This window comes from Crocuta crocuta, unplaced genomic scaffold (genome assembly GCF_008692635.1).
Source record: "Crocuta crocuta isolate KB4526 unplaced genomic scaffold, BGI_CrCroc_1.0 scaffold397, whole genome shotgun sequence".
Lineage (NCBI taxonomy): Eukaryota > Metazoa > Chordata > Mammalia > Carnivora > Hyaenidae > Crocuta > Crocuta crocuta.
The window spans coordinates 1,771,398-1,781,229 of NW_027527387.1; the positions used below are offsets into that span (position 1 = coordinate 1,771,398).

Below are 9,832 nucleotides of genomic sequence, written 5' to 3' on the forward strand. Positions count from 1 at the left end.
AGCTTTGTCTACCTGCAAACACAGTCAAAGGCTACAGCTGCAAACCAAAGCCAACTCTAACCATGGCCAAGAGCTCAAGGACAGAAGCAGCCACATGCTTTGGTCAGCCTTCTGTAACTTCAATTAGTACAAAGGAAACTTTTCCATGAACTACCTGCTGTTTTCTGATGACCTCTGGGATCTTTTCATTTAGCCCTAAACAAAGAATCAAATATGACAAAAACCACAACTAAAAAGTTAATTCAGTCACAGAGTAATCTTCTGAGGCCAAAAGTCCATCTAAATGCAATGAAGATTTGCTTTCATTAAAGACAGAGGTGAGGACAAAATCCGCAGTGGACATTATGATGTGCTAGAAAGCAACAAATGTGGATCACTGACCAAAACGATTATGTACTTGATGCAAATGCAGATTGCATATTGTTATATATATAGTACATTGTGTTTTTGTTTTCCCCCATCCAGTCACTTACTTTCGGTGGTGAATACATGTTGTTAGAAGATGACGTGTATGGTCTGAATCTTTGTTGTGTACTATTTTTTATAGTCTTAAGTTATAATGAAAAAACAAAAAGTAGGAACCAAACATAAACGGTCTAGTAAAGCCAAAAATTAATTTCATATTGATTTTAAAGTGATCTAGCTGAGTTTTTACACTGAAAGCAAAGATTATAGCAATTGTAGTCCATGGTATTTATTTTCAGTCAAACCAAAGTTACATATAATTCTGCCTCTGCTTATACGGGATATTAACACTAACAATACACTCCCTTTCAAAGACTTGCACAGGCCAAATTGTTGGAATGCTGGTTTTCTTGACAACTCCAAACCCCAAAACTATGATAATGCATTATGGTGTAGTTGAAAATAGCATAGTCAGACGTTTGCTTAAAACCTAGAAACTTTACGTGTTGCTTTTCATGTGCTGTGCCAAGTCTTGATAATACTTTTTCCCCCAACCAAGGGACCTCATAACCTGATTATGGTTATTGCTTTACAAACAGTTTTGACAGAAGGTGGCTGCTAGAGCTTAACATACGTACTAGTTCCATGTGATGGAGCCGGTTCTTGCAAACTAAGCTCATCATTTATTCTTTGCTGAAGTCAGCAAATAGAGTTAGAGAGATACCCAGTCATCTATCACACCAAATAAAAGGACATAACGGCTTTCAAAAGGGTTTTCCCACATACCCAAAAGGCTTTCTGAAAGCTTCTACCTCTGCAAAAAAAAAAAAAGAAAAAAAAAGAAAAAAAAGAAAAAAATTAGAACAATTATGGCAGATTGCATGAAACGTGAGAACGTCACAGTAACTGCTACTTTTCATTATGTTTGTCTTTGGGTCATGATCAACGGACGGGAAGTTTCCGATACGGTATCAAAAGAAAGATTGGTATCGTGAAGGATGGTTCAGTCATCTAGGATCCTACTGTAAGGATTATGTGAAGGGAAAAATGGGTCTTTCAGGTGCATGTTCAAAAGGCTTTGATGGACTGAAAGGAACTGAGAGCTGTACCATCAGGAGGGTGGCCTAAGACTACGATGCTAAAGTATGCATACCTCAGTTACAAAACTTTTGAAAGGAAGTCTCAGCCACAGAATGCATATACCTGTAGAGTTTTGCATGGGTTTTATATGAATACGATTTTAAAAAATAGCTGCTTGCACATTATACCAGAAGAACCTCCCAAACTGCAATTGCTTTGAAAATAGATTTTAGGTTTTTTGGAGTTTTCTGAAATGCTTGGTCTGTATTTTGATAATTGTGCATATTATGTAAAAATGTTGGTGGACCCATAAATGACCAGACTTTTTCTAAGAAAAATGTTGCTTTACTGCATTTCATGAATTTTTACTCTTATATCATTGCTTGCTAGTAATAGCAAATCTGCTTTTCTGCATCTGCTTTGCGTAGCTATTGTAAGGCTTTGAACTGATGTATGTATTTATTGCTTGAACTTCTGTGCATACCTTATAAAGCATAATGTCTGACAATTTAAATGGCTCATGTATTCTTGCTTCTATCATAAGCTGATTATGGGGACTATGATCTTTTGTATACAGCAAATTTTAACTGTAGCACAAACATCTGTTTATGTATTGGTGGAATATACCTGTTTTATTTATCTTTTTTGAGGTAAACTAATTTTTGATACTTTTCATTACTGTGTACTATGTTCATACTTTGAATTCTCTGACATTAGAAGTCATGGTTGAGAATTGTAACAGCTGTTATTCGTTCTGTATTCATGGCTTTCACTGCTGAATAAAATAAAGGACCAAACCTAGGATTTGAAAGAAAACTGTCTACCTCTAACACCAGGGAGTTATCAGATTTTATTTTACATAGTTTTAGTCTACAAAGACACAATTGCTTAAACCTAGTGGGCTTAAGGCTTATAGTCTATGTGGTTGGATTCATGGCACAGTTGTACTGTTTGAAAATCAATTAAAATTTCATGTGAATGTTACAAGTATTTGGTAGAATTACCACTACCTGGGTTTTCTTTAGATAACTCAGATATGGAGAAAAATCATCAGCATTCTGTGTCTACAGCTGCTTAACTTCATAAGAAAGCATTTCTTTGTGATTAGGGAATCGAAGAATAGTCAGCTAGGAATAGAGCTACAGAAGTACACTTAAAATAAACCATCCTGGACTTTAATGTCCCTGGGCAGATTCAGTCACAAAATCCATTACACTGTTTTGTAAAGTTCTCAAATTGGGCGTTCACGTTTTGAAGAATTTCTGAGACTTCATCCGGCACATGCCAATATTAACACGCATTTGGACAATAGCTTTATTAATGCCATAAAGCTATTGAAAGGAACACGGCTTACCCTTGTTATTCCACTACTTCAGGTTGCAATGAAAGGTGTTTTGTCCATGAACACTTGGCAAATCTTACTTAGAAAAGAAAAAGAAGGATGTACATTTTCCTATAGAATTAATGTATGAACAGTGTGTCACTGCTGTTGGATGTAAAAATGTATATGAAACCATTTCATTCACTTGATTACATTTCTGAAGTATAAATAAAAAGTCTAATTCTTTTTGACCCATTTATAACCCCTAGGATTTGATTCTTTCGGAGAGACCATTCTTCCCTGCCAGAGCCAACTTGTAAATTTGTGTACACATGTCCCACAATTTGTTTAAAATCGTTTCCTTAGGAATTGGGGATTCATAAACCAAACCATACTCGAATTTAGTCAATAAACGTGGGGGCTGCTTGTCAAATACATTCTGTTTAAAAACTATCTTCAGGTTCAAAATTGGCTTTCTCACATAATCATTGCATGATTTCATGTTTTTAGTCTAATAGAATTTGACATCATAAATTCTGAATATTAAAAAAAGAACAAGGGAAGACATGATTATTTTACTCTTTTTAACTTTGTGACTCTAATTTATCCATTCCTTTTTTTTTTTTTTTTTTTTTTGGCTCCAAATATTAGTCACAGCCATGGATTTCGTTGTGGTTTAGGAAAAAGTACAAGGATAGGGTAAGTAGCTTTCTAAGGGAATGCATCTTATACCTCCATGGATCAGTCCCAGACCTTTATTCGTGGCCCAAATAGGCAAGATAGGGTTTCTGCAGAAGAAAGTTTTTCTTTAACTTCAGTATATAGTGCTAGATATGTCATAAGCCAAAATAAAAGAAAATAAGTATGTTGAGTATATTTTTATTTTATACATAATTTAATACATGTTCTGTCATCCCAGTGAAAGAGGACCTGGACTTAAGAACTTTCCACAGGATGAAAAAAAAATGTTCCAACAGAAATGTGAACGTGAGATTAATTTTCTTGAAACTTAGAATTCAGTTTTCACTCTCAATTAGTTGCAAATAAATGAATACCAACTTGGCCCCATCCAGTGTGTTTTGTTAATTTACTTAAGGCTGTATAACAATATGTGAATACACTCCTTACACTCTCTGCTTGGATACAGGAGGAAAAATCTACACATTAAAACCAACAATTTAACAAAGTAAAACTTTCTCGGCAAATGTTTAGTACTTATCTAAATTCAGACTCATGTCACACTATAGTTTAAAGTGCTGTGGTGCCCAGATACATTGTGTTGCATCAGGTGAGGATTCAGAGGCTTTGTGACAAGGCTGGCCACTAAATTATTTTGTTAAAGTTAAAAATAACAATAATATGGCAACCTAAATCTAACTGAACAGAAGAGAAATATAGATGGCCAATCACATTCTAATAAGCATTTTCTCCAGGCAGGAAAAATCAAAGCTAAGTATCCAAGTCTTTACTGTTTCAAATCTTTTATGAAATGATGTTCAGACAGATTTTAATGTTTAAATGCCAATGACAGCAAAGAACCTAAGCTTCATCTCTTCACCATTAATCAGGTTTTTTTAATTTTAATTTTTAATGTTTATTTATTTTTGAGAGAGAGAGGAGAGAGAGAGAGAGCAGGAGCAGGTAAGGGGCAGAGAGAGAGGGAGACACACTCTTAGGCAGGCTCCAGGCTTTTGAGCTGTCAGCACAGAGCCTGATGCAGGGCTCGAACCCACAAACTGTGAGATCAAGACCTGAGCCACGGTCAGACGGTCAACCTACTAAGCCACCCAGGGGCCCCACCATTAATCAGTTTTTAAATTGAATACAGGGACACCTGGGCGGCTCAGTAAGTTAAGTCTCTGATTCTTGATCTCAGCTCAGGTCATGATCTTATAATCGGTGAGTTCCAACCCTACGCTCAGCTCTGCACTGACAGCATGGAACCTGCTTAGGATTCTCTCTCTCCATCTCTCTCGCTCTGCCCATCCCACACTCACCCACACTCTCACATGCTTGCCCTCTAAAGAAGGAAAGAAAGAAACATTAAATAATTTGCATGCAAAAACTTTTAAACACCAGAGTACAAAATTACTTTAGATAATAATGTATGGTTTTACCCACGACTTGATATATTATTCCCTTGACTCTCTTTATTCAGTCACTAACAACACAGACTGAGAGGAGCAATGTGAGTGGAAAGTAAATGGAAAGATCAGTAGTAGTGAGGAAAGAGTTTATAATTTTCTGGGGAATTTGCCTCTTGTATTGATGTTGATGTGTTAAGTCAATATTCATACATATGAACTTGCACACATGCATACTTCAGAAATAAAACCATAACTTTAAGCCTTAATATATATTGTTGATTTCACACTCTGATGTGAAGTTTTAGTTGAGAGTCTTTAAAATAAATATCCTCCAATCTCCTAAAGTTGAAGCTGATCTGATCATCTAAATTCATGGGTCTTTAATTTTCCATGCTCCTGTAGAAGATAAAAACATCTTCATAAGAGAAATGACTGCCCCTCTCTTCATATTTGAGGATCAGTGAGGTCAAAAGGTTTGACAAAGAACATTCACATATAGAGGGTAGGGTGCAAAGAAAAGAGAAGAGAAACTGTAAAGTTGCTAAAGAAAATATGCCTGCTATGTACCTGACTGGATACGTAACTGTTCACCTCTTCATGTCATGATTATAAAATAGAAGAGTCATCAACTTGAAACTTGACTAGCTCTGTGATTCTCTTCTCAATCCCTTGCAGATTGATCTGTGTGTTCAGTAACAATTTGCTATTGTCCTGGGGCGATTGCACAGAGCAGCCAACATGTTCCCATAACACCATGCAGGATGCTGATGTGAAGCAAAGCCCCTAAGCCACCACTCTCTTCCTACCTTCACAGGCAGGCGACATCCTTAGTATCATGGGGCATGAGACACATGGGAGGGAACTCCTGACCTGCCTTCCCTGCTAAATTCTCTTTTAAATATATATAAATGATGCTATGGAAGATGCAACAATTTAAAAGCTATCAATCCAGGGCACCTGGGTGGCTCAGTTGGCCAAACCTCCGACTTTGGCTCTGGTCATGATCTCACAGTTTGTGGGTTCAGGCCCCACATTGGACTCTGTGCTGACAGCTCAGAGCCTAGAGCCTGCTTCAGATTCTGTCTCCCTCTCTCTCTCTCTCTCTCAAAAAAAAAAAAATAAAAACATAAAAAAGTTGTAAAAAATAAATAAATAAAAACTGTCAATCCTTTTAGATAAAATATGCTGAAAAAAATTAACAGGAAATCTCAGGGAAAAGTCATAAAATTTAAAAATGACATTTCTTCTAATATAGAGTTATTATGATCATATATTCACATGGACTCCAGACCCCCAAAAATAAGCTGTGGGAAGGGGGGGGCGGGATTTGAAAACTTTTTTCAAAATTTGAGTGAGCACCAAGCTGAGAGTCCTTGGAATTGAACTCTACAACAACATAGAGAGGCTCTATTAGGTGCCCTTCATCAGAGAAATGACAACTAAAAAGCTAATCTGCAAGAAACCAAATCAACAGAGGTGCAGTAGAAACATTGCATCTGAAGATACTGGACCTAGATGTTAAAAGTCTTATAATATCAAAAGCTTGCTACTAATACCACACATTGATTTATAGTTTTGACCTCTTTGATAATAGAGATCAGTTCAAAGTTAATATAAAGGAATAAGATCGCATAGAATTCAGTAAATTTTAAAATACTTCTATAGGTCAAACTGGTTTCCCAAAAGCCATGAAAATCTGGGTGAGTCTCATGAAAGGTTTTTCTCATGAAAAACATTTTGGTTCTTTCCAGTCTTTGACACCTGGTTCTCACATATGTTCTCCGTATCTGCCACTATTGAATGTTGATATAATACTCAGTCTGATGCATTGTTTCAGCCCAACTTCCCCTTTTCTAGGAGTTCTAAATGAAGAGGCCTGGAAGACCTATTACATGAGAACCCCTGAAGTGTTACCTTAATGAAAAGTCTCAGTTTGCCCTTGGCCATGATTATCAAACCATGTTTCTTAGACCCCATCTGGAAGGAGAAGTAGACAACATGAGTACATGGCACAACAGTAGCCTCTGGACCCAATCCCTTTTATTCCAGACTCTGGCACTCTGATTCCTGAAGCCCATGCTCGTGTGATTATGGAGAACACCGTGGAGTTTATAAGATCCCACAGCTGGCCATGCAGGTCCCAGCTCATCAGCACACCGTCTCTGAGCACCTTCCCCTGTGCTGCCTGTTGTTAGGACCTAAGGAAAATTGACTCTCTTCCCAATCAAGAAACCAACAGTGATAGTCACAGTAAATCTGTATCAAATAGACAGGATAAACTCACTTTTGAGCTTCTCACTGGACTATGCTGGGGCAATCGTATGTAAGAGCAGCTTCTGGCTATGGGTGACAATTGGCCTGAGAGTCTACATTAGGATTTCTCTCAGAGTAGGATTTTCTACCTTCTCATCATCCTTCTACTGGTTCCTCAAGTCAGTTAGGCAATATGAAGGTGGAGGATTGGCAAGGATTTGTTTCCTTCAAAGATGCTGGGTTAGGAGTTTGATTTCATTGGGCTCGCAATGTAGTTGCCCAACATATTATTTAAATTTCGGGGTTGAATTTTTTTCTCCTCACCTCCTCCTGCATCCCCCTCGAAAAGGTGTTTGTTCTATAAGGACCTCATAAAATTCTGTATCCCTTTAGTGGGCATTCAATTTCTAATATCCTTTTCTGGATACAGAACTGTGGGATGTGAGCCTGCTCTAAGACTTAAGAATTGTGTAGGACCTTACAGAACACATGTAATAGGGGAACATAAGGTCATTGCAGGCCTAAGGGGTAGGCAACAAACCGCCACATACTTTTTTCCTGTTGTCACTTTTCGAAAAAGCATTGGAAAATAAGTACTTCCAGCACATGAGAACTGCTCCGTGAACGTTAGTAGTATCATTGCTGCTCTTGCTATTGTGGGACTGAAGAAATAGATAACATTTTAAAATGTACTCATCATAAACTTCTTTGAATAAGATTTGACTTTTCAACATCAGTAACTTATTCACTTTCTCCCCCATTGTTCTCCCTTTTTAAAAAAATTCTCTGTGGTTTGGTTTCATTAAATATATCCAAGTCTTGGAGCACCTGGGTGGCTCAGTCAGTTGAGAGTCTGACTCTTGATTTTGGCTCAGGTCATGATCCCAGGGTTGTGAGACTAAGCCCCACATTGGGCTCTGTACTAAGGGTGGATCCTGCTTAAGATTTTCTTTCTCTCTCAGGGTACCCGGGTGGCTCAGTCAGTTGAGTGTCCAACTTTGGCTCAGATCAGGATTTCAACCCAACTCGGGTTGCCTGTCAACTGACAAACAAGTAATAAATTTACAAATAAAATAGGGAAAGACCTTAATATAAAGAAAGAGGTACGAATGGGACTTAGGTTGAAAAAAATGTAGTATCATCACCTCACCCTACCTGCAGGTGATGGAGAGGGTGGTCCACTGATTATCTTTCCAATGTATTGTTATGGCTTATACCTCCTATGCCTCACTGAGCTTTCCTTTTCAAGAGTCCATTTGGGAATATAAAACATTATATCTACATATAAACATTATATACTGTTTCTCTTTGGAATTGCTGCATTTTTTCAAAGCATATTTAATGGGGACATAAAGGCTCAGATTCAGTTAAGGAAACATAAAGAGTTTGATGAAGACCTCAACCAAAACAGAGTTTAAGATGAAGATGAAGGAATAAGTTAAAACATTTTGTAAGTAATATCTCTGGGGTTTGATTGGCAGAGTAAATGTGGAAGACGAGAAAAAGGGAGGAGTTTAAGATTATTACTAGATGTCTGATTTAGCTGACCAAGTATATGAAATGTAAATTGAATGGTGATCACTAAAAGAATATGACTGAAAGAGAATTCATTTTGGTCACTTTCTAAGCTTTATTTAGTGGGATGATCTGCTTCACCAGATTAGAACTTAAGGAAGTCTCATGGCTCATCAGCTCACTCTTTGGTAGTAAACATTTCTATCATCACTTGAGGTCACAAAATGCCCCAACAGGACATTTAGAGCACAGTTTCATGTTTTAGTCAAAACTCTGATCTTGACTTTGGATGACACCCTTTGCCCCTCCTCTAGCTCAGATTTGCTTCAGGCTGTAGCTGTGCTGTGGGATGAGGACCAGGCTTACCTTCATCTGCTTCCTAGACCTGCCCCTCTCCCCACTCACAGCTGCATGTTCTGGTCAGCAGGATCAAAATGGCTGGGGGGAGGTTAAGTGGCTAGGGGATGGTTCCGAAAGGGTTTAAGCAGGAGACACACGAAGCTCCAGCCTCTACTTGATTGGGAGATTCATTCTGGGCCTACCTTACATATAAGTTGACTTTTTTTTTTTTTAAATGGGGGAATCCTTTCGGGAAGACTCCCTTCTGTAGTTCCTTTACAAAAAACAATAACCAAAAAGCCTCTTTGCATAGTGATTGTTTTCTGCTTCTCTCACCAAGTCTGCAGGCTCTTCTTTTCCAGCCTCTTAGTGCCATAGTCAGGCAGGACCCCACCAACCCCCACACTGGCTCTCTCACCAATGTAGCCTAAGTTTTGTCAATTAAAGAGTCAGGCACTAGTCTTCTGGTCTCCCAATTTCAGGGAACACATTTAAAAGTTCCTGGCATTGTCTCCCAGAAGCCCCTTTACTAGGTTTGGGATGAGAAGTCAGCACAACCTCTCCATCTGTCCCCACAAAACGCAATTGTCTTCCCCCCAAAAATCCCTTTACCAATCTCCTATGAACACTTCAAACTGAACATCCAATCAGAGGAGCACTCTGGAGATGTTAATGAAAACAGAGATTCCTAGTGGAGGAGCTGATTGTGGAAAGAAAGAAAAGAGCCTTTTCATGAACACAACTGAGAGCAATCAGCGGCTAACCCACTTTGGATGGGTTACAAGCAGCTGCTGGGGTCCCAGAGTCCTTTGCGTCCGGGCATATCAGCTTT

At 38.3% G+C, this 9,832-nt stretch overlaps 1 protein-coding gene across 8 annotated transcripts in view; it reads left to right on the plus strand.

Moving 5' to 3' along the window:
• Positions 1-3,111, plus strand: part of FOXP2 (forkhead box P2) — a 588,171-nt gene extending 585,060 nt beyond the window's left edge. For all 8 annotated transcript variants that reach the window (XM_077752288.1, XM_077752279.1, XM_077752343.1 and 5 more), the window contains one exon: positions 1-3,111. This exon is cut by the window's left edge and continues 931 nt beyond it. The gene's annotated coding sequence lies outside the window, so the exon portion shown is untranslated.
• Positions 3,112-9,832: the final 6,721 nt, after the last annotated feature.